The 25867-nt window shown below is 56.8% G+C and overlaps 1 protein-coding gene across 2 annotated transcripts in view; it reads left to right on the top strand.

Annotated features, from left to right (window-relative positions):
- The window catches only part of LINGO1 (leucine rich repeat and Ig domain containing 1), a 195226-nt gene that overhangs the window by 11036 nt on the left and 158323 nt on the right, over positions 1-25867 (top strand). For both annotated transcript variants that reach the window (XM_019805842.2, XM_019805840.2), the window contains exon 2: positions 10217-10331. The gene's annotated coding sequence lies outside the window, so the exon portion shown is untranslated. The remainder of the gene's footprint in view (positions 1-10216; positions 10332-25867) is intronic.

Raw genomic sequence — 25867 nt, 5'->3', positions numbered from 1 at the left:
CCTCCCTTGGAGGCTGTAAATATTTTATCTCCACCATCTCTGCTGTGGAAATTGCTGCTTTTAACACCTTTTTTCCCTTTTGCTTGATACAAACGAATGCTGGAAAAATTCTGTGCCGGGCGCTCACTCTGTCGCTTCTGCTTGTGCCCAGAGTCCCCTCCAAAAACTCTAATTGCTTTTAAGCTGCGATAGTTGGCAAAAGCAATTTTCTTTACATTATGGAGAAAGGGGGAAAATCCACCACATTTTCTTCTTCCGTTTTTTTTCTAACCTTTCGTTTTGAGTTCCTCCTCATGGCTGCTAAGAAGATGCTGGGAGAGAAATGGAGTAGAGAGAGATGTGGGCGGGAAAGCAGAAGCACCCTTAGAGAGGGCCTTTTGCCTCTCTGGTCCTCAGTTTCCCCATTTAGAAGGTGGTCCTGTGTCCGTTCATTCATTCAGCAGACATTGTGGAGTATGTCCCCTGGAAGGAACTTGAGGGCCAGGACTAGCTCTGTCTCTGCGGCCACATCCCCAGCCCCCAGCACAGAGCCTGACACATAGTTGCTCAGTCAAGATCTGTGGACGGAGCAATTGCTCTCCTGTGAGCCAGGTGCTTTGTCAGGGACTGGGGTGTACCGGGCTGGGTCCGATGCAGCCCCTGGCCACGGGAGCTCACCAATTGGAGAGGAACCGCCAGACAAGCCTGTTTTCTGCATTACTGAGTCCTCACTCAGGTGGCTACTGGGGACTCAAGAGTACAGCGCAGGGCAGGGGAGTCGGGAAAAGCCACCCAGAAGAGATCCTGGGGTGCATCTTGAAGAGGGGGAAGGAGTGTGGCAGGTGAACTGAGGCCAAGGAGGGGGAATTCCAGATAGCAAAAGCCTGTGCAAAGATGAGGAGTGGGGTCAGGCCGCGGAGGAGGTGAGGCTTCCTGGCTGGGCCCGAGTTGCCTGAAAGAGCTTTCCTTGGAGTGGGGGAGTTTGGACATGATCCCAAGGGTGAGGGGGAGCCCTGGAAGGGTTCAAAGCCGAGGACATGTGGGGATGATCCCTTTGGCTCCATAGTAGGGGTGGGGGAGGAGGGGATGCCAGCTGCGAGGCTGGTCCTGGTGAGCCGGTGGGGAAAGGGAGGAGGGCAGTGTGATTTTGAGACAGACAAGACAGGGGACCCAAATTTCTGGTGCTTCTCTCCTCTGCTTGTGCTGTGGCAAGAGGCACCCCAGGCCTTCCCTGGACCCTGGGGTGAGGGGCCCTCGGGATAGGAGTCCAGTTCATAGTCCTCTGCTGCCATAGCCGGTCAGGTTTGCCTGGCTCTTGGTTCCTCAAGGCCCTTTACAGTGTATGGAGCCTGCTGACCTCTGACCCCTCAGGTGACCTTCGAAACCATCCCCTGAGGCAGCAGAGCAGGTGACCATTTCCCACTGCCAGGGATCGGACAGCTTTGCCCCAGGGTTCCACAGGCAGGTGGAGAGGGGGTGGGGATTTGAACCCGGGTCTCAGGGCCCCGAGCTGGCTGCCCCCACCCCGTCTATGGGGCTGTCCTCTGCCCCCAGCCCTCCTCTCCTCTCCTCCCCTCCGGAGCCCCGTGCTCTTTCCCTGTTTGCAGAGCGTGTGGAGCTTTTCAAAAGCATTAATGATAGAAAATAAATTGGAATCGGAGAGGAATCATCACCGGGCATTCTCGGAGGGCCGCCTCTGCCCTCGCGTCTCTCAGCCATATTGAAGCCGGCAGCCAGACCAGAATATGAATGAGTCCAGGCCGGCATTGCTCTTAATCTGTCGGGGAGCCCTCTCTGGCCAGACGGCACTCACCGGCAGCAAAGCTGTTTGCAGTGAGGCCCCAGCGGCTGCGGGCCATCACCAACCAGGACTGATTTCCCTGGGATGGAGTCACAGTCCATGGCTACAAGGCGGGGCGGGGGGGCGCCTCGTGCCCAGTCCCCTCTCCCTCTCTCCCCGTCTCCCCCTCCCCCTGGGCTGGAGACACAGCACCGAGGCCAGCCTGGGCTGGGTCAGGTATCCATGCCTGGGCTGGGGTAGGGGAGGTACCTATGGAACTGCCAGTGGCTCCTCAGGGTCTGGAGTCCTCATCTGGGTTTTCAAGGCCCCCTGTGAATTTGACCCGCTTTGTCCTGTCTCCTCCAGGAAGCCTTCCTTGATCACTGCCTGGCTCACACTGGGTTTTCCATTTTTGAGCCTCTTGTGGCCCCTGGAACGGGGGCACAAACCTAGTGCCCGAAGGGGACAGGCAGGTAACGAGTGGAGCGGGAGTGGAGCGGGCTGGGTGTGATCCAGCCGGGAAGGTAGAGACTGGCAGAGTGAAGGCACAGTTCGGGAGCCCTGCGATGGGGCTTTCACACTCGCTCTGGGGATCCTGTGCTCTGCGGCCTGAGCTGTCATCTGCCAACCAGCAGGGAGCTCCCAAGGGCAGGCCCTGGTCTCTCTACTGACGCAGGTGTGGGCTGGGCATCTGGGAGCCTCTGGCGACCTGGGGAATAAGTTGGGGCAAACTTCTCGCTTTGAGCTGGGGAAACTGAGGCCCAGATAGGGGTGGTTAGGAGGGGCTCCTGTTCCTCTCTAAGCTGACTGTACGCCCATGCTGGTATAACCCTCACAACAGGGGCAGGGGGTGGGTTTTTGTACCTTGTTTTAGAGAGGAAGAAACCGAGGCTCAGAGTGGCTGGATCCGGGGGACACTTTAGGCCCGTGTTTGAATCAGTTGGTTGGCGCCCCGGTGCCAGCTGCCTCTTTCTGTCAGGATTATGGGGTGCTGAGGTGTGCACTGAGTTGCCTGAGGGGGCCAAGGTGCATTTATGCCCAGAGTGAGCCCAGCTAGGGGCAGGAAGCCCAGGATCCTGGCCCAGATCTGCCACCAACTCCCTCTGTGACCCAGGCAGAGCTCTTTCTGTGCCTCAGTTTCCCCAGGCCAGTCTGAGAGAGGCCCCTTGAGGGGTCAGAGTGAGTTTGGGGGGCCCCGAGAGCTCGTGTGGCCCTGACCTGGCTGCTAGCCCTGCTCAGTGTTTCTATGTGGCCCCTGGGCTCCTTTGGCCCCAGGCCAGGCTCACAGTGAAACGTCTTGCTCCTGTCCTTTTTGGGATCACCGTCACGTGGGAGATGGTAACAGGGGCACCCAAGAAGGGCTTGGGCTCTGCAGACCCAATTAGCAGTATGGAGCAGTCAGGGAAGCCTGTCGCCTGCCCAAGGAGGGAAGAGGGACTCAGGCCACCACCAGGTGGGAGGACAGTACACTCAGCTCTGTAGTCTGGAGCCTCACCCCTGTATGACCTTTGGCACTTCCTTTCACGTGCACAGAGTGGACTCACAAGGATGCCTTGTGTAGCCCTGGGGTGTGAGGTAGGAGCAGCCAAGTCCCAAAGGGTCCAAGAATGAGACTCAGGGTTGCCATTCACCCACTGTGACCTCGCCTCCTCCAGCCTGTGCTCGCATGCCTAGGCGATGAAGAGCTCACCCCCTCCCCAGGCAGCACTGCCCTCTACCTGAAGGAGGTTTGCGCCCCCTCCCCCTACCACGTGCATAAATTCACATCAAGTTTGGTGCAGTTTCAAGGTTCACAGACTCCTAAGTCCCCTCTCTCTGGGGACCCCAGTTAGAAACTCCTGCTCTAATCATTCCCCATGTGACTAGGCATTGTCACCTCCCACGCTTACCTAGGGCAGGACGCTAGGCATCTCAGTCCCCAGGCCGTGCTCATTCTGCTCCAACCCCAACACTGTGCCTGGCTGGGGTCGAGCTCTGTGATTACCCGCTTGTTCTTTCCACAAACACGAGTCCTTGATGCCTTGTTGGCACCAGGCTTGCGCTGGGCTCTGGGTGCAGAAAAGAGCCGGCCCCACCCCCTGCCCCTGGGAAGTCACATCCGTCAGCACTCACAGCTTGGGGGGCTCATGGCAGGACAGAGGTGCTCCCACCCCAGCCTGTTGGGAGAGGCTTCTTTTTTTTTTTATGATTTTATTTATTTATTCATTCGACAGAGAGACAGCCAGTGAGAGAGGGAACACAAGCAGGGGGAGTGGGAGAGGAAGAAGCAGGCTCATAGCGGAGGAGCCTGATGTGGGGCTCGATCCCATAATGCCGGGATCACGCCCTGAGCCGAAGGCAGACGCTTAACCGCTGTGCCACCCAGGCGCCCCGGGAGAGGCTTCTTGGAGGACACTGGGGACTGGTCAGGGCGGGAAGGCGTCCCTTGCAAAGGAAGCCACAAGCGCGGAGTTTTCGAGTTGTGTGTCCGTCAAGGTGGCAGATGGCCCAGTCTGCGGAGGGTAGGGGAGCCCTGGGAGGCACTGGGTTAGGCATGAGGCTGAGGGCCAGCTGGGCATGGGGCTCTGCTGTTTGCCACCTGCTCCTGGCCTGTCTGCAGGTCTGCCGGCTGCCCATGTGTCCTGACACACACACACACACGCACATGCACATGCACACACACACACACACACACAGAATCCCACTGATTCTACATGCAGACATGACTACACGCATGCCCTCCACAGTTCATCTCCACGGATCCCTCTCTCTGTGAGCACTGCACACCTGCACACACCAGGCCTCTCTGCCTGGTGGGCCCATGGGCTCACCCATCCTTTCTCTTTGTACGGAGAACCCAGTAAGAGTCCAGAGCTGAGCCTCAAAGACCCCTCCACTCGAGTTTTTTGCCACGACCCTTCCATGTTGCCCTTACCCCTGGGCTCCCCCTGAGCCTCAGCCTAGGGTTTCCCAAGACTGTGATATCCCAGGGTTTTCTGGACGCTTAGGGAAACCTCCCATGCTAGCCCTGGAGGACCAGAGCCCTGCTGAGGAGCCGGAGGCCCTGGCATGAGCCTCAGACAGTCTGGATTTTCTGTGTGACCTTGGGTAACCTTCTGCCCTGTCAGCCTTGGTTTGGGGGAGTGGAGATATAGGCTCCAGCGTAGGTTTTCAAACTGGTTCCAGAGCCCTGGTGTCCAGGAAGGTGCCTGGGAGCTTTGGAGGCTGGGGTGGAGCTGGGTAGGCCCCATCCCTTCCCACCACAGCATGGCTGCTTAGATCTGCATTTTATATGAGGGTTAAGACAGGACTTAAAGGAAAAACCCATTAACTCTTTATTGATTTTGTTTTTCTGATTACAAAAGAAAATCCAACAGCACGTTTGCGGATAAGAGCCCGTGGAAGCACCTTCATCCCCTGCCTAGGAGGGGTTCACTGTAACATCTGGGTATTGTCCTCCAGCCTTGTGGGCCATATACCAACAAATTGCTATTTATAAAAATGGGCTCATTCTGAAATAGCATTGTACAGCTTGATTTTTTTCATATTGTTAAACATAGATATGCCTCTTTCTGTCAAATGGCTGCAGGGTATTCCAGAGTATAGATGTGCTGTATTTTATATGAACATTCCCTTATTGATAAGCATTGAGGTCATTTCCAATTTCTTTTTTATTCTTACCAGCAATACTGCTGTGAGCATCCTTGAATATTTATATGTGACTGTCTCTGCTATGGTTTCTGTAGGAGAAGCTCCTAGAAGTGGGATTACTAGTTTGTAGGGTATGTGGGTTTAAAGCGTTATTCAATATCGCTAAATTACCCTTCCAAAGGTTGAGCCAATTCTCCCTCCTTCCAGTGGTCTATGAGTGCTCATTTCCCTACATCCTTGCCAGCACTGGTTGTTATCAATCATTTTAATTTTTCCCAATCTGATGGGCAAAAAATGGTATCACGTTGTTTTCATTTGCATTTCCCTGATTGCTAGCGATATAGAATGTCTTTTCGTACATTTTTGGCCAATTGAATTCTTCCTCTGTGGATTTCTAATTCACTGCCAATTTTCTCTTTTGTCTTTTTTCTTATTGATTTGTAGCAGCTCTTTGTATATTAGTGATGTTTTCTTTCAGTGTCTCACTTGCCTTTTAACTTGTTTATAGTGTTTTTTCTGTACAGATGTTTTACATGTTTATGTACTCGGATTTATCAAATTTTCACTTTACGGCTTCTGGATTTAATGTCTGGCATAGAAAGCCTTCCCCTGCTGCATAAGATTTCATTTCAAATAAGAATTTCATTGCTGAAAAATCTTTGCAAAGCTCCAGTTTGCAGGCTTCTCCTGGAGCTGCAGCACCAGCTCTGGGGAGGGAGGGACGGCCCGTCTGTCCTTTCTTTTTTGTCACTGCCTTTCCCTCTTCCTGTCTGGCTTACCAGTCATGGTCACTCTATCTCTTTGGGCTTCTGTCTCTCATGTGCTCAACCCCTCCTTTCTGTGTCTCTACTGTTTTTCTACCCCCAGCTGGTTTCCTGTTGGACAGCAGTAATTAGGGACGTGAGATGGCAGCTGTAGCAGTCCTCAGTGGGTTGCGAGGCCAGTGGGGAACATGCCCAGCACCCCCTAGCCTAGCCCCAAGTCTTGTGGGCTGGTGGGGCAGGCCTTGGCCCAGTTCTCTTTTTCAGAGACACTCATTTGTTGCTGGGAGCCTTAGGGCAGTCTTTTAGCCAATCTAAGTCCCTCTTCCACTGGGAAGCCTTCCTAGATAGCTCCTTCTTCCACTTCCACAGTCCTACACCTGGCCTTTCTTTGTCCTCAGTGGTCGTTCCCCATATTGCCTTCTCAGCACTGAGCAACCTGGGGCCGCCTCTCGGGATCTCGGTTTTTACCTGGGTAAAGTAGGTCCCGGGAGTCCGTACCAGCTGCTGAGAGGCACGGCCCATGTAGGATACAGCTGAGCTCTGGAAGGTGTTCCGTCCTGTGCTCTCAGGACTAGCCCCCCACCAAAAAACCCAAACACCACAGGAGAGAACTTTCCTGTTGCCAACAGAGAGATTGGGACTTAGTTCCACAAGGGTGGTGACTGATGGCTAGAGCTCGCTTGTTCTCTGCCCAGTGCACGGCCCCAGGCCAAGAGCAGGGCCAGGCTTGAGGGAGGTTGCCCAGGAAAGCAGGAACAAGGCAGGAAGCTGCTGAGCCTGGGGGAGGGGGAGGGCAGGCAGGCATGGCATTCTGGGAGCTCCTTCTGTTGTAGCGAAGCACTGTCCTCGTGAGTCCTTATTCCTAGGGACTGGGGGTGCTCATGCGGAACACCTCTGGGTGTGGAGGGCCCCAGGTGGGCTCAGTGTTGCCTCACCCTGGAGGCCTCTGTATGGGGCCATCAGGAAGGTCTGTGCTGAGGGAGCAGCTGGGAGACGAGTCAGGGAGACCAGGAGTCTATCCGAAGCATGCTCAGAAGTGTGGCACTGAAGTCTCTGAGGGGACCTTCTCTGGGCTTCTGCGGCTCTCTGGACTTCTGTGCTGGCACCTTCCTTCTGTCCATGATGCCCTGTCTCCTCTCTGAGCTCCTGGCAGGTAGGAGCGGTGTCCTTTACGTCTCTTTATCCCAATCACCAGGCACAAAGTAGGCGCTTACTAAGACTAGAATGAATGAATGAGTGAATGAGTGAACAAATGAACGAATGGATGGATGGATGGAAAGCTGGGGGTGTTGGATAGAGGATTCAGGTCTGGGGAAGAAGAGACACGGGTTCTGGGCTTGACTTTTCAGCTGACTTGCTGGGTGACCCTGAGCCTCAGTCTCCCCATCTGTTCAGTGGGTGTGGGTCTCGCAAGCTCTGTGGTCCTATGTTGACCAGATAGGCACATGCCTGTGTCTCTCTGTCTCTCCGCCCCCCCCCCCCCCCCCCCCCCCCCCCCCCGCCAGTACTGGCCTCTTTGATGGTGATGTTTACTCAGCACCTGCGGGTGCCGCCCCACAGACCAGAGCCCACTTCAGCGGCACCCCAGAATGCAGTTTCAGGGGAGGGCTCACGTCCCTGAGGCACGTGGCAATTCTGTTGAACGCACAGGCCTCTGGTTCCTGCGGCTCCCCTGAATGGGCAAGGAGCCAGGAGGGCAGGGGGAAGCCCCCCCACCACGGTGGTCTCCTGACCCCTCTTGGCTGTGAGGCGGCAGCCGGGATTTCATGTCCTTCGTGGAACTCAGCGCACAAGCAGGCCCCAGGTGCTAGAGAGCTCCTGGCTCCCACTGCATCTCCCTGCCCCAAATCATTGTCATGCTCTGCCTATGGTCCCATTTCCATAGCAACTCCTTGTGATGCCACTGAGGAGAGTGGGAGCTTCAGGAAGGTTTGGGAAGAAGGGAGCGGGAGACCCATTCATTATCTTGGAACACGGCGGGTGGGGGCTTGGGGTGGCGCTGTGGGAATGGCTTGCCCTGCCAAGCTCAGGTGGAACTGGGCTCAGGGCTGCCAGCCAGGTGGTCTGGAGACCTGCCAGGAGCAGTGCTGCCCAGGTTGGCCTGGGCATGGCTGGCTTGTGCCAGTCTACCTGGAGCCAGCTTGGGCGGCCACCAGGGGCACCCCTGCCTGTCTAGTCCTGGCTTGGAGGACCCAGGCCTGAGGGACTGCCCATCCCTCCCACGCTGCACCACTCTGTCCTGTCTTGTCCTTTAGAACAGCAGCCTTCGGAAGGCACTGCTGGGGCTTGATGGCAGTAGGGGGCAGGGTTTGGGACTGGCTAACTGTGGGGCTAGGCAGGGTCTACCCTGTCCATAGCTCTGTTGTCAAGTCAGGAAAGCCACAGTGGGCCCAGAAACCTGCTCAGTGCCCATTTCTCTGGCTCATTCTTCAAGAGGTTCGCAGCCCACGAAACAAGAAGATTTTTGCCTCCCAAGGGTCCTTCCATCTTAACCTACCATGTAGGTGAGAAATTCCACCATTCACATCTTAGACTTGACAGAATATTGATCTTGGGAGGGACCCAGAGGCCTTTGCTGTCTTCTCCCCACATGATGGCCACCACCTCCACACGCCGTCCCCATCCCCCCATGCTTCCTTCTGTTCGTCCCATCTGGAAGGCCTCATGAGTACTTCTGGGGACCTAGGCCTCTGCTGGACGGTGCCATGTGGGGAACCAGGAGGGAAAGGAGAAGCCAGCCTGGCCATCCAGGGAGGAAGGGAGCTGCTGACCCTTGTGAGGGTTGCTGGGAGACAGGCCAGGTGAGAGGCCAGGTCACCTCCTCTCCCTCCCACCGTCGAGGGCTTGAGCCACCGCTGGAGGCCACTTGTACTCGGGTCTTCCTAATCCTTGTCTTCATGTCGACTCACATTTGAAGGTGGGTTTCCCAGCGCTCCCTAAGCCATGCATCTGTGAAGTCACAGCTGTGGTGTGCTGCTAATATTATTGTTATTTTTAATACACGGAAGAATAAACACATACCTCTGAAAATAAAAGCATTTCTCTGTGTGCCACCTAAACGCCCCTGTGCCCACATACACTTTGAGAAGCACTGATCAGATGGGCACCTCTTGGCAACCGCCCAGAGAGGGATTCGGGGCTTCGTCTGAGAGGTGGAGGAAACCAGGGCTCAGGAGGGAGCTTGGCCCAGGCCACATGGTGGCATGCAGGACAGCTGCCTCCTTGGCCTGCCTCCTTGGACTTCCAGCCCGAGGCCTGCATCTGGGGGCCTTGCCAAGGAGACAGAGCCCCCTAGTACCTTCCCCCACTCATGGAAGTTGCCCTTGGAAAATATTTAGTGAAGGAGTAAAGCAGGAGAGGTGGGGAAGGAAAGGATGGGTTGGTGGATCCTTGGGAACCAGCAGGCTGAGGCTCAGGCCCCAGGAGAGGCCCCCTGGTGCTCTGCCTGCACCCCTTTCTAGGGCTAGCCCCTAGGCCTGCCTCCTGGGCTAGGTGCTGGCTGGATACCCCTGAGTGCCAGGCCGGGTGCCCCTCCTCTGTTTATCTTCCCAGTGGACCAAGCAGGAGCACCAGTATCCCCGTTTTATGGACAGGGGAAGTGAGGCTCAGAGATTTGATTGTCCCAAGGTCATAGAACTGGTGGGTGAGGAAGCATATTCAGAGCCCCACCCCCAACTTGGGGCCAGAAACGCCACCAGTCCCAGGGCCCCACCTGCCCCAGCTGGTGGCATGTGAGCATGTGCGTGTGTGTGTGAGAGAGAGAGAGAGAGAGAACATGTGTGTAAATGCCAGTGTGTGAGTGATGTGTCAGTGAGTAAATGTAGTAAGTGTACGAATGTATTCGTGTGACAGCATATGTGTGCATAAGCGAGTGGGAGTGTGCCAGTGAGTGAGAGCACATGCGTGTGTGTGTCAGCAAGAGGGAGAGAGAGAGAGTGTGTGTGCGATGTATGTTAATCGCCCAGCCACGTGTGGTCAGACCCATTTGTGTGCATGGCGCACTCCCAGCCTTGCCCCTGCGGCCTGGCTCTGGCTGACAGCTCATCTCCTCTTTCTCCCACAGCCTCCTGTGCCCACAGGCCGTGAGGCTCCGGTGCCTACAGGCAAAGAGGGCGACTGAGTCAAACCCAGGCTGACCCCAGCCCACTTGCGTTTCCCAAACGCCTGCCTGACCTGAGGTAAGAGGCCACCGTGGGCCACAGGGCAGAGTGGGGGTGGCAGGGGCCACGAAGGCAGGTGTGGGGTCCCCAAGGGAGAGGCTGTAGGGAGGCCATGGAAGAGCAGTCTTTCTGGGGGTGCTTCCCCTCCCGCCCCATGTGAAGCCAAGTCCAGGCGGTTTGATATGGCAGTGCCACCATCTTCTGGCCTTTGCGATGGCAGGGCTCTGACAGCCAGACCCCAAGCCTGGGATGTTCTCAGTGACATGGTTTCATGGACGCGCCGGCTAACGGGTTCCCGTGTGGTGTGGCAGGTCACGGATGGTGAGCCGAAGGGATCTGTCCTTGCTTCAGTCACATTGTTGGCCATATGTGCGCATGACTTCAGGAGGGAGTGGGAACGTGTGGATTGAGACAGTCAGGGCCCAAGAAGCTGTCAAGAGACACTGGCACAGACCCTAGCCTGTGGAGTTTACCCGAGCTCCCAGCCAGGGTCAGCCCACAGATCTGGACGCCTTCAGGGCAGGATGAAGCTCAGTCCCAGGTGTGTGTTCGTGACAAGTGCTGGCAGACAGGTGACCTTGGCTCTGTGTGAGCAGAGTGGGTGGCTTGGACCGTATCATGAGGAGCAGGACATTCAGAATGTGGGAGGTGACAGGCCCTCCCACTGCGTCCCCTGTGAGGCAAGTCCTGAAGAAATGGTAGATGGGGAAGGAAGGGGACCTGGGGTACTGCCTGACTTGACTCCTGGCTTGCTTGTGACCTTGGACAAGTGACTTCTACCCTTGGGCCTTGGGATCTGGGCCAACCTGCTGTTCATGACAGGCTTCTGGGACCCATGCGAAGGCTGCAGAGGACTTTGCTAAATAGAGGGAATGCTAGGGGAAGGCTGGGGGCTGCAGGCTGGACTGGAATGATATCCCCATTTTCAGAGGAAGAAGACCCAGAGGCTCAGCAGGGCAGTGGGCTTCGAACCCCTCCTCCTGAAGGATTAGGTGACAGTGATGGTGTGGCCATCAGCCAACACTGGCCTCCCACCCAGGAAGCTGGTGGGGTATGGCAGGGAGCCGACGGCTGGATTTCCTTCTGGACTCTAGACCTCGCTTTGAAGTCCAGTTATCTCTATCGAAATATTCCTGCTAATCAGTCAGTTCTGGGTGGATTGAGCAGCTAATTAGCCCCTCTGGTTTAACCTGTAATTGCTGCTGGGAGACAGGGAGAAGGGATGTGGTCAGGGTTATTTGCAAGGCCGCCAAGGGTGATGGGAGGGCTGTGGGCAGGGGCCTCAGGGAGGCAGGGAGGCCTGGCCCTGCCCCCAGCCTCACCAGGGGCCACAACATCCTCCCCACTGCCCCGGGGGACAGCATCAGGCAGCAGGAAGCTCAGCAGGCAGAGACAGACTGGGGAGCTAATGCAGGCTAATGCAGGCTGCTCCCAAAGTGGGGCTGGGGGGCTTGGAGGAGGGGATGCCTGGGCTGAGCCGTGAAGGCTAATGGATTCTTTTAAAATGTTCTATTTTCCTGATTATTAAAAGAAACACACACACACAACAGCACGCGTTCTCTGTAGAAAACATGAGCATTTGGGTGTTTTGCCTGTCAGTCTTTTACCAAATAAGTATTTATGACATAATTGGGATCAGACTGTACTTACTGTGTTCTAACCTGCCTTTTGTTCTTAATACTATACCAAGATCATTTTCCCATCATGAAATACCCTTCTGTAATGTGATTTTTCATGGCAGCATAATGTTCCAGCCTGTGTGTGCTGTAGCATGTGTAACAATTCTGTTACGTATTTTGATTGTTTCCAACCGTGTGTCATTATAAATAGTGGCTGCTTGAGCAGGAAGACGTATGTAGGGTTATGATGGTTTAGGGGAGGGGGAGGGCCCAGGCTAAGCAAAGGTGTAGAGGCAGGGGACTTCAGAGGGTTTGAGGAGTGCTGTGCCTCGAAGGGCACAGGGCTGGTCCTGGGGAGCCTCTGACGGGTGCCTGGAGGACTGAGGCCTGACCCAGAAGAGCTCCGAACAGCTGGAGGAAGCCAGGGTTTGCCTCGCTGCCTCCTGCCTTCCGTGCCCTCTCCCCTGCCCACCCTTTGGTGCTCCTGTGGTTGGAGGGGAGGGGTCAGGATGGCAGGGTGGGGGAAGGACAGGCAAGACTGAGAGTCCCAGATGCTGCCACCCTTGCCTTCTCTCTCACCGGTGGGCTCAGGGGCGTTTAAATCAAGCCCCTCTGGCACCTGGATGGCTCAGTCGTTAAGTGTCTGCCTTCGGCCCAGGGCGTGATCCTGGCGTTCTGGGATCGAGCCCCACATCAGGCTCCTCCGCTGGGAGCCTGCTTCTCCCTCTCCCACTCCCCCTGCTTGTGTTCCCTCTCTCGCTGGCTGTCTCTTTCTCTGTCAAATAAATAAATAAAATCTTTTAAAAAATAGCATAAAAAAATAAATCAAGCCCCTCTGTCTGTGGTGAGCCCCGCTCTGGTCTCCGCCTTGCAGGAAGGATGCACACAGAGGCTCTGAATCAGAGAGGCCTTCCTTCATCTCCTCGATGGGAAGTGGAAGGTGGCCCCTGATCCTGGAGAGCCAGGGAGGGAGGCTGGGCATGGGGTGTCACTTTTAGGAGGCTTCTCTGAGCTCCGGGCCCATCCCCAGTACTGCAGAGTAGACAGAAAAAAAAAACAGATTAAGTAAATTAATCGTATAAGGTTAGGGAGTGGTAAGTGCCAAGGAGAAAAATAAGGCGGGAAAAGGGAGCAGACGAGCAGGGGATGCCTGCCGGATGGTCAGGAAAAGGCGTCTCGGGTGAGGTGCCCTTTGAGCAGACCCAAGGGGAGGGGACAGGCCCTGAGCTGGGAGCAGCGGGTGGGGAAGAGAGACTGAGAAATAGGGCCGAGCAGGGCCTCGAGTTAGTATGGATGGAGTGATTTGTGGCTCAGAGGCTACGGCTCACTGCCTCATGGGGAATAGGCTGTGGGGGGGCAAGAGTAGAGGCTGGTCGGTGGTTCGGAGGCCCCAGCATCCGTCCAGAGAGAGATGGCCAGCCGGGCCTCGGTGGGGACGCGTGGCTGGTTGTGGCAGGCTGAGGATGGGCTGCAGGTGAGGGGAGAGTGGAGCCCGAGAACAGGGTGGGTGGTGCAGCCTTTGAGCTGAGCAACGGGGGGCGGAGGATGGGTTGGAAGGGCTAAGCAGCCAGGCACCGAAGAGTCCTGCTTGGAGGTGGCACACTTGAGATACTGGCATCCGCGCTCAGACTGGGTCTGGGAGGCCGCAGTGGGTGGGGGGGGCTGGGCGTGTGAGGGAAGGAGGCGGGGGCATCTGGTGCGGGTGTTTTAAAGCTTCTGAGGCTGGACCAGGTCTCGAACCTGGGTGAATCCAGCCCATGGGGGCTCCCTGCCCGTGGAGGTGCCTTGCCGACGGGCTTTCTGGAATGACCAGCCCAGAGAGACTGCCGCCAGGTATCCTCCCCGCTGCTTCTCCCAGATGGCCTCACGGTTGGCGCCGTGATTTGGTAACATTCTTCAGGGCTGCTGTGGGCAGGGAGTAGGGTGCTGCTACGGGGCCCAAGCTTCTCACGCTGTCCCCGCAAGGGGAGGCTCAGCCGGTGCGTCTAAAGCAGCCCAGGCCCCTCTGAGCCATCCCGGTGTCACCGGTACAGGCCTGCCTTCATGCCATGCTCCCCGAGGCTCCTTGCTCTCTGAGGTTGAGCTCCACACTCCTCCTCCTGGGTATTCAGGGCCTTTTGTGTTTTGGCTCAAGAGGCCTTCCTGTCCTCCTTCTTTCCAACAAGGGACTCTTGTCCTCCATCCCCGCCCACACCAGACTCGGTCTCACGTTCCATTACCTCTGTCTTGAAAGCTTTTCTCCCCACCAGCCAAATGCCACCCCTTCCAGAATGCCTCCCCAACTCTCCTACCCACTTTGGCCCCTTTGAATGGCCGTTGGTACCTTTTGTCTAGGGTGCTGCCCTTCGTTTTGCTGTCATCATCCTCGCCTTGTCTTTATCTTTGCCCTGCTCACCCTCCCCTGCCTCAGTGCCCTTCCTGAGTGCTGCCCCCGCCCCCTGCTCCATTAACAAGGCTCTTCCCAAATAGAATCGTGCTCAACCCCTGGAGCTCTCTGGCCAGGGTCCCAAGCCTGGCTTTGCATCGGGACCACCCAGAGATGTTATTGAAGAGGGATCCTCAGGGGCCCATCAGGACCTTCTGACCGAGAGTCACCAGGGGAACCTGGGAATCTGCATGGTTAACAAGCCCCATAGTCACTGCTGATGGTCAGCCAGGTTGGGGCGTGCTGGCCCAACCCAAACTCACGCTGGGGAAGTGCCGGTGTCCCTGGGCGTGTGGCCTCTGACCTTTCCTTGCACTCCGGCTGGGATGGGGACCTCGCTCTCTCCAGGCCAGCCTAGGCCCCAGAGGCAGCTCTGCTGTGGGCACGGCTCCTCCTTGTGCTGACTGACCCGAACCTGCCTCCCTGAGGCTCCGTGGATGGCTCTAGGCTCCACATGGGGTGGGAGCCGCGTTTGGCACCCGGGAGCTCTGCTTTCCTACTCGTGGGGGGTGGGGGGGCTTGGCAAACCGTGGGGACTCAGGCCATGTCTGTGGCTTGATGGGGGACTCAACTCCCGGCACCTCCACCTACCCGGAGCGGCCCCCACTATGTTGAGACTGTGGTCACAGCCGCACGCCTGGCCCTCTGTGCATCTCTGCTGACCCAGCCGGCACCCTGCGTGTTTCGAGAGCACGGCCCGTTCCTCATCTCCTCCTTATCACAGCCGAGTGGCAGGTGGATGCCGGGATCCCATCCATTCTCACAGGCGCTCCTCGGGGGCCTACGGTGTGCCGAGCGCTGTGCTGGGGATGACGGGAACGAGCCAGGGCTTGGAGACGGTGGGGCGTGTCCAGAGTCACACAGCCGCTGCAGGCCTGAGTCAGCATGAAAACCCGGGTGTGTGGGTGTCGCAGTTTGCTGGGTCTGGTGTACAAAGCACCACACATGGGGGGCTTACACAGAAATGTGTTGTCTCCCAGCTCTGGAGGCTGGAAGTCAGGAAGCACGGTGTCGACGGGGCCGTGAGGGAAGGGCCTGTCCGTGGCTTGTAGGTGGCCATCTTTCCCGTGTCTGGCCACATCATCTTCCTTCTGTGTGCGTCTTGTCCACATATCCCTCTCTTTTAAGGGCATATGAGATTAAGGGCCCACCCTAGTCCGCTATGAACTCACCCTAATTAATTAATTATATCTGCAATGACCCAATTTCCAGATAAGCTCACATTCTGAGGGCCCTGGAGTTTCGAAGGTCAACATGTCCATTTGGGGTGGGGGCACAATTCAACTCGTAACAATGTGCCAGTAGCCTGGGATTCCCACAGCAGTGACCACAGTGGACCAGGCCACCTTGGTGGTGGTGAGCATCTCGTGCCATGAGGTATGCAAGGGGAGTGTCAAGGCTGCCCTAAGCCGTCGGGGATCGAGAGGGGAGATTCCGACAACAAGACCGGGACCAGGGCTCCTCGGAGGAGGTTTGTTTCAGCTTGGGGTGTTAACGGGGACCCAGGAAAGCGGTTCCTGGTGTGTGCCCCCAACAAGCCAGTCCCTGTACACTCTGGGTGGAAGGCAGGTACACACAGCCGGGGCTGGGCGGAAGTCCCCAGCCTCTGCACCCCTGGCTGGGTGACCTGGGGCAGTGCTTTCCCTGGGGGGTCTCAGTCTACCTGCCTGTTTTTGTCACTGGCCTCTGGTGAGGCTCGAAGGAGAGGATGAGTAGGAGGAAGGTGCTTTGCTTTTGTTCTTTTTCATTTGTTGACTCTGTAGGCGTTTTATTACGTGCAGCGGCTCTTTGCTAGGCCCTGTGCTGTCCCAGGGACAGAGATGAGAGGGTCACGATCCCCGCCCTCAAGGAGCTCATAGCCCATGGAGGGGGCCCGCGGGTGAAGGTTATGTCCCCACTGGAGTCAGACGGCCTGGGATCCAGTTCAAGCTTGGCCTCTTGCTAAAGGTAGGAATTCAGGCTGTTTACTTAAGCTTTCTGGGCCTTAGTCTTTTCATCGGCAAATTGGAAGTAATCACAGCACTCACCTTGTATGGACTAGGTAGGTCGGTGCACATAGAGCTTAGAGCAGGGTCTGGCACGTAATAAATACTCAGTAAACGTTCTAAGCCATCAGCTACAGGACAGCGTGATCGAGGGTGGTAGAGGGGGTTATGAGAGGTAAAGCAGAGAGTGTTGGGCTCTGGGAGCTCAGCAGACAGGGTCCCTGCCAACCCTGTGCTCTGAGTGTGGGGTGCCGAGAGGGACGTGGGGTGGGTGGACCCTAAGGGAGTGGTTTGAGGTCTTCTGACAGTCACGGCTGGGGGGTCTGGGGGGGTCTGTGCGGGTGGGCGGGGCAGCCTCTGCCACTCCTGTCTCTGCCTCTGGGGTGCTCTGCGGTCATGGAAGGGGTGCTGAGGTGCTTGGCTTTTGTTAGCCTTTGTGTTTAGTGCACAGGTTTCAGGAAGAGAAGATGGTGGGGAAGCCAAATTAAAATTCCTCTCTGAGAAGTGAGCACCTTCCCAATTAAAGGACTCTTACTCGTGAGATGCCTTGGAGGCCTTTTCGATTGAGAGGCTCTTCCGAGTAAGAACAGGGCTTGAGCTGGGTTTGGAGAGGCGGGGTGGAGCCTGAGCTTTAGCTGGGAAGGGGGTGCCGATGACGCCCCTGCCTCGGGAACAGCGGCTCTGTGGGGTGGGGTGGGGTGGGGTGGGGTGAAGCCAGAGCTCCTTTCTGCTCAGCAGCGGGTGGGGTTTGGCATGGGGAGGGCGGAGGTGGGGAGCTGTCTCCACTCGAACCGCCCCCCGGCCCTGAAGCCCCCTCCGGCCCCAGGCCGAGCTGTCTGCACCAGTGCCCTCTACCAGGACCCCTCTGTCTTCCTCCGCGGACCCTATGCTCTTGCCCTCAAGCCCGATGGAGCGGGGAGGAGGCTGGGATGGACGTCTGATGCAGCCTGGACCTTGTGCTCAGAGGCAGCCAGATGGGGGGGCAGGGTCCTCTTGGCTTCTGAGACCGCAGGTTCCCTGCCGCCGATGCCATACCTGCTACCCCAACCCAGGCTCTCCTGGTGACATCGTGGGTGTGGCTCTGTTGCTGTTTGCTGGGTGTGTCCACCTGCCTTTCGGCCTGGCACCCCTACCCAACACTCCCCAGCTGGCTTCCTGGGAGGCCAGATCTGCCCTGCTTGGGGCTGAGTATCTGCTACGTGTCCCGGGAGGGGAGTGTCCTCAGATCCTGCTGGAGTCAGGCAGCCTTGCTTCCCTGAGCCCCTCGGATGCTAGAGGCAGCTGCTGCCTGAACCCTACTTACAGATGAGGAAGCAGAGGCTCAGTCATGTGAGGTGACCCCTCGACATGCTAAAAGGGGCTTGTCTTCCCATGATCCCCAAGGCCTTCCAGGTCACTGAGCAGCAAGGAGCTGGAGAGGACATTGGCCAAAGCCCTCCCCTCAGTAGGCAGGCCAGGCCTTTACTCTGAGCCCCAGAGGGTCTACCCCCAGCAGTTGCCAAGGTCATTTGAGGAGACCTGCCATGGATGGCTCTGCTGTCCAGGCGGTGTGGAGGGTGGCGGGAGCATTTTCAGCCCACACCTGCCACCCTCCTCCCCCAGCATGTCCTACTTTCTGGGAGCTACTGTGTACATACCCAGCCAGCACCGTGAGAGCCGGGCCCCCCTGAAAGGTCAGCCGACCATGCAGACGCTCCCAGGCTCCCAGGAGCCCTGGGACTGGGCCAGTGATTGGGAGAGCATGATCTACTGGTTGAGGACAGGGAGGGACTGTCCAGCAGCCGGGGAGAGGGTGGGCCATCAGGGAGACCTCGTGGGGGTTGTCATGGTCAAGCACACTGACCAGGCTGCCTTTGTGTTCTTGAGCAAGTGACATGCCTCTCTGGACCTCCGTTTCCTCCTGGGTGGCACCGAGAACAGTAGAGCCGAGGTGGTGAGGGTCACTGAGGATAGTGTGTGTGAAGTGGAGGGCTGGCAGGCCACATATGTGGAATGGGATTTGTGGACTGTGTGTTAACAGCATTTGGTGGGGCTGGTTCACATCCCAGCCCTGCCGCATGGGCAGGGGCTTCACTTCTCTTAACCTCTGCATAGTGGGCAGAACTTTCACATAGGGGTGTGTACTCCATCCATGGGAATCCTCTGTGCGCTCCCCTCTGAATCATTTAATGAGCCCATTCTTCCTGAGGACACAGCGCTCTTTTGCCTGGAGTTGGTGGCCACAAAGTGAGTAGGTGACATGGTCCCTCCTCTTAAGTATCAATGTGAAGTTAGAGTGCCTGAGAAGATAGGCTGTGAGCCCCAGGAAAGGGAGATAGGAGCTGGAGGAGTCAGGGAGGGCTTCCTGGAAGAGGCCAGACCTTACGTTCAGGAAGATTTGGGAAGCAGGTGGGGTAGGCAGGAGTATCGAGAGGCACACCTGGTTGGGGATAGTGTGAGCAAAGAGCAAGCAGGAGAAGCAAATGAAAGGGCCAAGTCCTGGTGCCCTGGTGGGGATAGGGGAGTTGGGAGTGGGACAGCTATCTCCTGACATAGGGGGACAGCAAACATGCAGCCTAGATCCCAGCACAGAGCTTGGCATGGGGCCTGTGTGTGTGTGTGGGGGGGGGATGCAGTGAAGGGTCCATGCACAGACAGGACTCTCTGGGCTGCAGGGCCTCAGGTGGGAGGTATGAAGGCCTGAGGTGAGGCCTGGGAGAGGGCTGGTGGCAGTTGCCCAGACCCCCAGGTGGGTCTGTGCGGGGGAGAGGGTCAGCCTGAGGGCAGTGTCAAGCCTGGGTTAAGGAACAAGGCGGTTTGGCTTCTCAAGGCCAAGAGACTAAGAGCTGGAGCAGTGGGAGGGGTCTCTGGCAGGATGGGAGGGCTGGGAGACTCCCCCTTATTGAGCACCCTCTAGGTGCCAGGCTGAGTCAGACTTGCTCTGAATGTGGACTTACACAATAGCCCAGAGAGGGGGCTGGCACTTAGCCTCATCCTAGGGCCCTGGAAAGTAGGCTCAGAGAGGCTAGTGACTCACCTGCCCCAGTTCACATTTCAATCTGAACTCCAAACTTCTTGCCTTTTCAGTGGCCCCATGCTGTGATTTTTAGAGTTAATGACAGACTTTCCTGGGTGAGCTCAGTTAAAGGGACACCCTGGTTTTGTCTCTCTCGGGAAGGCTGAGTTGAGGGTGTGTTCCAGTGTCACACAGCACTGGGGTCTGCATTCCCTGGCTCCCAAGAGAGGAGATGCGTGTTCTCTCCTCCATGGAGTCCGGTGGCCCCTGCCGGGCCGACCAGGTCTGTGGACAGAGGGAGCCGTCCAGCCTCAAGCTTACTCTGGTCTCTTTGTCACTGAGGGAGGCTTTAAAATCTCAGCCCCAAATTAAAACCTATGAGTGCTTCAAAACAATGAAAAATTTCCCTAATGAAAGAGGAGGCCCACTCAGGCATGTCCTAAATGAATGGAGTGACTTCCGGGATTAATCCAGGATGTATGGGAGGGCGCCCAGCCGGGAAAAGCATGCGATGGAGATTGTAACAAACTGTTTGCTCGCAAGAGAAATAATTCTTAATGTGCACCAGCTGTAAGTGGAAGGCACCTTGGCCGCTGGCAGCCGCGATCCCTCACTATCTGGCCTTGAGCAGGGTCTCTGCGAGGGCGGCCTTGCCTCTAGGCCTCTGGACCTTCAGTGATGACCTTCTACCCTCATAAGCCAGTTGAGTGGGAGTGAGTGGGCCCCAACGTGTCCTCAGAGCACCTACCCCAGGGCCTTTGGAGTCCTGCCGCCCCGCCCTTGGCCAGGTGGGAGGGGCAGTGCTTGCTAAACAGTCTTCCTCCTCCCGCTCTGTGTGGTTCTGCTCCTCCTCTGGGGCCTCCCGGAGCTCTCAGAGCCCAGGCTTGTCCGTTCCTCCACCTCGGATCACTCTGGGAGTCTCCACACAGACTTGTCTCAGTTTACCTGTCAGAGCTTAGGCAAGTGCTTCCTCCCCAGCTCCCTTGCCTCAGGCAAGGAGGCAGTGGGGGCAGCGCCTTCTCCCCAGCCAGCTCTCCCGCCTCCTCCTCACTTTGTGGTGAACCTGGGGAAGGGAGGCTAAGCCAGTTCACACTCTGGAACACCACCTCGAAGGTGCCAGCGATGGAGAAAGGCCTCCTGGGTTCCATTTTGCACTCCCAGCGGGGGTGACCCGCACACAGGAGAGAGCGCCGGGGGCTGAGTCAGGCCAGCCTGCCCTGGGGCCCTGGCACCCAGGCCCCTCCCGCAGTCTTTCCCAGCTCCCTCACCTGTGAGAGAGGGGGCTCTTCTTGTCCTCACCCTCATCTCTCATTTCTGAGAGCGCGATCTCATTCCCCCACGCAACGGTCCGAGGGAGCGGGTCCTGTATTAGCCCATCAGGCAGCTGAGGGGACAGGCTCAGGGAGGTTGGGTGAGTCGCGCGTGGTTGTTCCGGGACGCGCACCTGCTCTCGCAGTCCCTGCAACTGCTTCGTAAAGTTGCTTCAGGAAGGGGCCCGGATCATGGGTGCCGCCCTGCAGAGCTTGTCTCCACCTGCTCCTCTCCTCAGCTGAAGGGGTGGGGGCCGAGACACTGGGCACGGGGCGCCCTGGCCCCCTTCTCGCCAGTCCCTCTGGCTTAGAGCTGACTGTCCATCCATTCACTCCGACCCTCACTCCCTCCCTCATTCCCTTCCCACGTGTTTATGAAGCCCTCCTAAATGCTGGGTGCTGCTCTAGGCCTGGGGCAGCTGCCCCTAGAGGGGTACACACACCGCTTCTGCGCTCAGGTGGTTTCTGTTCCTGTGGGGGTGACGGTGAGCCAGGCCACAAATAAAGTGTGTAATGTCAACCCTTGATGAAATTGGGCGGGGAGCGGCTGGTGTAGGCTGCCTGGCTTTGGAGCAGGAGGCATCCAGGCAGGCCTCTGTGAAGGGGCGACACTGGAGCCCAGACCTCAAGTCTGAAAAGAAACGGCATTTCGGGCGGGCTCAGCAGTTCGGCAAGGGCCGGGTGGTGTGTTTAAAAGCCAGGAGGAAGACAGCATGGCTGGCGGTTGGGGAATGGGGGGGGCATGGGGGTGGGAAACGGTGAGGGGGCTCAGAGGCCTACAGAGGAGCAGGTTGTCTTCAGAGTGCAGTGGGGGGCTCCGGAGAGCACTAAGCAGGAGAGTGACAGGATCTGATTTGTGCTTTTCAAATCTGGCCACTGTGGGGAGAGAATGGATTAGAGTCGGTAGCAGGGAAAGCGGGGAGCCCGGTGGGGAGGCCAGTGCGGGGTCTGGAGGAGAGCCGTGGGGTCATGGCCCGGGGTGGTGGCTGCTGGACGGTGAGAAATGGATGGGAGGGAGAGATGTGGGGTGGGGAATGCTGAGAGTTGGGGTCGGGGGCAGTCCGTTTGGCCGGAGCGACAGGCTTGGTGGTTCTGCCGTTTTCTGAGATGGGAATCTGGGCCAGGCGGAAGCACGATGACTGTCCGTATTTGGACATGCTCCGTGTGAGGCTCCAAGGAGCCCCCCAGTGGAGCATCACTCCCTCGGCCAGTATTGGAACCTTCTACATGTCCGCAGATGCTCTCAAAACGGCTTCTCACATCTCATCACGCTTCTTCCAAGGTCAAAGGCTTTGCTCTAATACTTCGTGTCATCTCATTGCCACGTCCATTTTTCGGATGAGGAAATCGAGAGGCTCACCTCAGTCCCATGCAAGGCCATGCTGCAGACGTGATGCTTGACAGGAGGGTGGCAGGAAACCTCGGGGAGCCCAGCACCATCTCCTGCTGATGCCTGGCGTGTGTCCGTGCACGCACATGCGCGCCCACGAGCATGCGCGTGTGTCGGGCCCATTAACAAACAGAGAAATAAATTAACAAGTATTCAACCCACCAAATGTTCCTTCTGTTCTGTATAATAGAGCATGGGAACATAATTTTCCCCTGGAGCAAATTGCTACAGCTGAACCTGCTCCTCATTTTCCTCCAAAAACTGCTTAAAATTCTGGAATGCTTGTTGATTTCGGGTCCTTTCCTTTTCTGCCTCCTGTCCCCCACCCCCAGGCTGCTTCCCTCCATCTTCCCCATGCAAGTCCTTGGAGGATCCAGACTGCCACTGAGTAAGAGGCCCCACCCTGCCGACAGGAGCAGCCTGGGGGGCAGCAGCTCAGGCCAGGGGCACAGAGGGTGAGGAACTTCGGGTGTGCTGACTGTGAATGAAATGCCCAGGGCTGGCAGAAGGACAGGTGGCTTCCTCCCAAGCCCTGCCACAGGCATGCTGTGCAACTTTGGGTGTGCCACTGCCCTTTCTGGGCTTTAGTTTCCCCTTGGAAAGTGGGTCTGAACACGCCTGCCATCCCCAGTGAGCATGCCTAAGGTGTCGAGTGCTGTGTAAATGTGAGCCACCTCCTTCTGAGGACGCCACCCACCCTCTTCCCAGGCCCTTCTATGGAGCCGTTGGATACAGGCACTTTTGCCCTGCTTCTGAAATCTTCCAGGACACTTCTCATTTTCTTAAAGCAAATTAATTTTAATCCACTTTAATTAAACGTGTCTTATAAAAATGTATATTTATTTATAGACCTTCTCTCTCTCTGTATATCCTAATCATTTCTGTCATTCAGAGCCCAGCCCGGGTCTCCATTTGCAGGCACCCCTGTATGCGTGAGAGCCTGGGGTGGGGGGAGGCCCCTGCATGCTGACTCCTGGCTGGCTTGGGCCAGGCTGTTACCTTTCATGGTGGCAGAAAGGGCCTACCCTGTCTCTAAGAGTCTGGCTACGTGGAAGATGCCAAGTTCCGTCAGTCCCACGCCTGTCCCTGTGCTCCTCAGCAGAGGAATTAAGCTCCAGAGAAACTGCCCAGGCTTTTCAGGTCTGGTGAAGGATAAGCCTTGGCTGGGGTCCGGGTGTGCGGCCACAGTTCCAGCTGGCCAGAATCTGGTCTGTCTCGGAGCCATAGGACAGCCCCAAATTGTGTCTCCTCCAGGAAGTTCCCCTTGACTTCACCACTGTCTTAGCCTGCTTGGCTGCTATACCAAAATGCCATAGCTTGGGTGGCTTAAACACCAGACATTAATTTTCTCGAAGCTCTGGAGGCTGGAGGTCAGAGATGAGGGTGCCAGCATGGTTAGGTTCTGGTGACCCCTCTTTCTGGCTTGCAGATGGCTGCCTTCTTGTGTGCTCACATGACAGAGAAAGACAGGGATAAAGAGAGATTTCTGCTATCTCGTGTTTGTAAGGATGCTAATCCCATCACGTTAAGACTTGACTCTTAGGACCTCATTTAACTTTATTTCCTTACTCCAATTATAGTCCTTTTGGGGGGTTAGCCATTCAGCATATAAATTTTGGGGGACACAATTCAGTCCACAGGGGGCCTTCCCTGCTCTCCTGGCCCCTGGCTACCATGAAGTTGTACAGCCTGGCATTTGTTGTAAACCGTTGGCTTTGATTCCCCCAAGGTCTCCTCCCAGCAGTCCTGGGCACCCTGGGGGCTCCATAATGACAGTGGCTTGAGCTGCTTTCTGGCTGGCGCTACAGTTTGGGGGAATTTCCGGCTCCTTCCCGGGGCACGTGGTGGGTGGGTACTGAACCCCAGCCTTTCGCCACGTCTAGGCTGCCTGTTGGTCGTCTGAGGTAGGGGAGCTTCCAGACATCCTCACCTGCCACATCCTTGGCTTCAAGGGCCCACCACTGCTCATGGGGAAAAGTTCAACCCCTCTGGCCTGCTCTCCAAGGCCCTTTGACCCTGGCCCCCGCTCCACCCTTGTGGAGTCTTTTTTCCTGTCCTCTCCCTTGTCCCAAAACAGGGCTTATTGTTTTGTTCCCTGTTTTATACCTGCTGTTCCTCTTGCCGCGTATAAACTCTCTTTACCCTTCAGAGCCCTCCCAAGCACAGCCCTACTTTGAACTCCCATGACACTCTGGGCTTCCCTGCCACTGTGCTTAACACCTGGATGGGCCTTGTCAGGGGCTATATCTGGTTCACTGCAGGGTCCCGGTACCTCCTTAGTGCCTGGCCCCGTCATTATCTGCGGAGTGAATGAAGGGATGAATGTTTATTGAGTACCTACTAGTCGTGGGAGACTGGACCCGGGAGGCTTGTCGTCGTGGAGCTTACATTCAACAGGATGCAAAAGCAATGTGTGTATTATGTTGGTGATAATGTCAAGTAGAAAAACATCAGGGAAGAGGGGAAAGGAAATATGAGGGGTGCCCCACTAAAAAGGTGACTTTTAGGTAAAGACCTGAAGGCGGTAAGGGAGCCATGTGGGGAGAGCATTCAAGGCCGAGGGAATAAGGACCCCCAGTGGGAGCCTGCCTGGCCTGTGTGCAGAGCAGGGAGGAGTCTGTAGTGGCAGGAGAAAGGGGAAGGGGAGAGAGGGATGGAGTTGATATCGGAAAGCAAACGGGGTCAGAATGTGCAGAACCTTTGTAAGGACTCTGGTGTCAGCTCTGAATGACGTGGGGGTCACTGCGGGGTTTTGGTGGAGCGACATCCGTGACTTGGGTTTTCAGGGTCCCTCTGGCTGCTGTGTTGAGGTCACTGTGGGAGGCAGGTACCCGAGGAAGCTGTGGCAGTAATTGGGAGGGAGGGCTGGGGGCTTGCACCTTGGCGAGAAGTGCTCAGTTTCCGGATAGATTTTGAAGGTAAGCCCAACAGGACTTGCTGGTGGTGGGTCAGCTGTGGGGGTGAGAGAAAGAGCGGAGCTAAGTGCTGACCCCATGGTTTTGGGGCGGGGTAGCTCGGGATTCGACTACCTGAAGTGAGAAGCCAGCAGGAGGGGCTTGGAGTAAAAGGAGGCACTTAGCTGTGATCATGGCAGGGTGAGACACCTCTAAGTCGTCCAGGAGGGGGGTCGAGTAGGTAGTTGGTGGCTGTGGTAGGCTAAATTCTGCCTCCCAAATGTGTCCATGTCCTAATCCCCCAAACCTGTGCCAGTTATCTTGTATGGAAAAAGTCTCTGCAGATGTGATGAAGGTAAGGATCTTGAGATGGGAAGATTATCCTGGATGGTCCATAGTCACTCGTGTCCTTAGAAGGGGAGGTGGAAGGAGATTGCCTACAGAGAAGAGAAGGCCGTGTGACCACCGAGGAAGAGGTTGGCATGATGTGGCCACAGGCCCAGGAGTCCTGACAGTCACCAGAAACTGGAAGAAGTGAGGACTGGATTCTCCTGGAGCGCCTCCGGAGGGAACCAGCCTGCTGACACGGCGATTTGGGTGCATCGAAACCAGTTTCGGAGTGTGGCCTCCGAAAGTGTGCGGGGATACGTCCTTGTGTTTTAAGTCACTGGGCCTGTGGTGATTGTTACAGCAGCCCGAGGAAGCCGGCTGTGGTTTTAAGTGGCCTGGGGAGAGCGGGTGCGGAGTGCCCCCAGTGTCCCGGCCCAGGGAGAGAGGGGTGCGTGCCTGCCTACAGGCTGTGGGGGCAGAACGCCCGCACGAGCGGCATCAAACTGTCGTGAGAGCAGCGAGGCCAGTAGTCACAATGCCTCTGCCTACGGCCTGCCTGCCCTGCATGCGGTGCTGACTGAATCCTGGGGGAGTGGGGGTAGGGGT

This window comes from Ailuropoda melanoleuca, chromosome 9 (assembly GCF_002007445.2).
Source record: "Ailuropoda melanoleuca isolate Jingjing chromosome 9, ASM200744v2, whole genome shotgun sequence".
In the NCBI taxonomy this organism is placed as follows: domain Eukaryota; kingdom Metazoa; phylum Chordata; class Mammalia; order Carnivora; family Ursidae; genus Ailuropoda; species Ailuropoda melanoleuca.
Note: the sequence above shows the minus strand (reverse complement) of the source record. Positions and strands in the feature narration are given on the sequence as shown.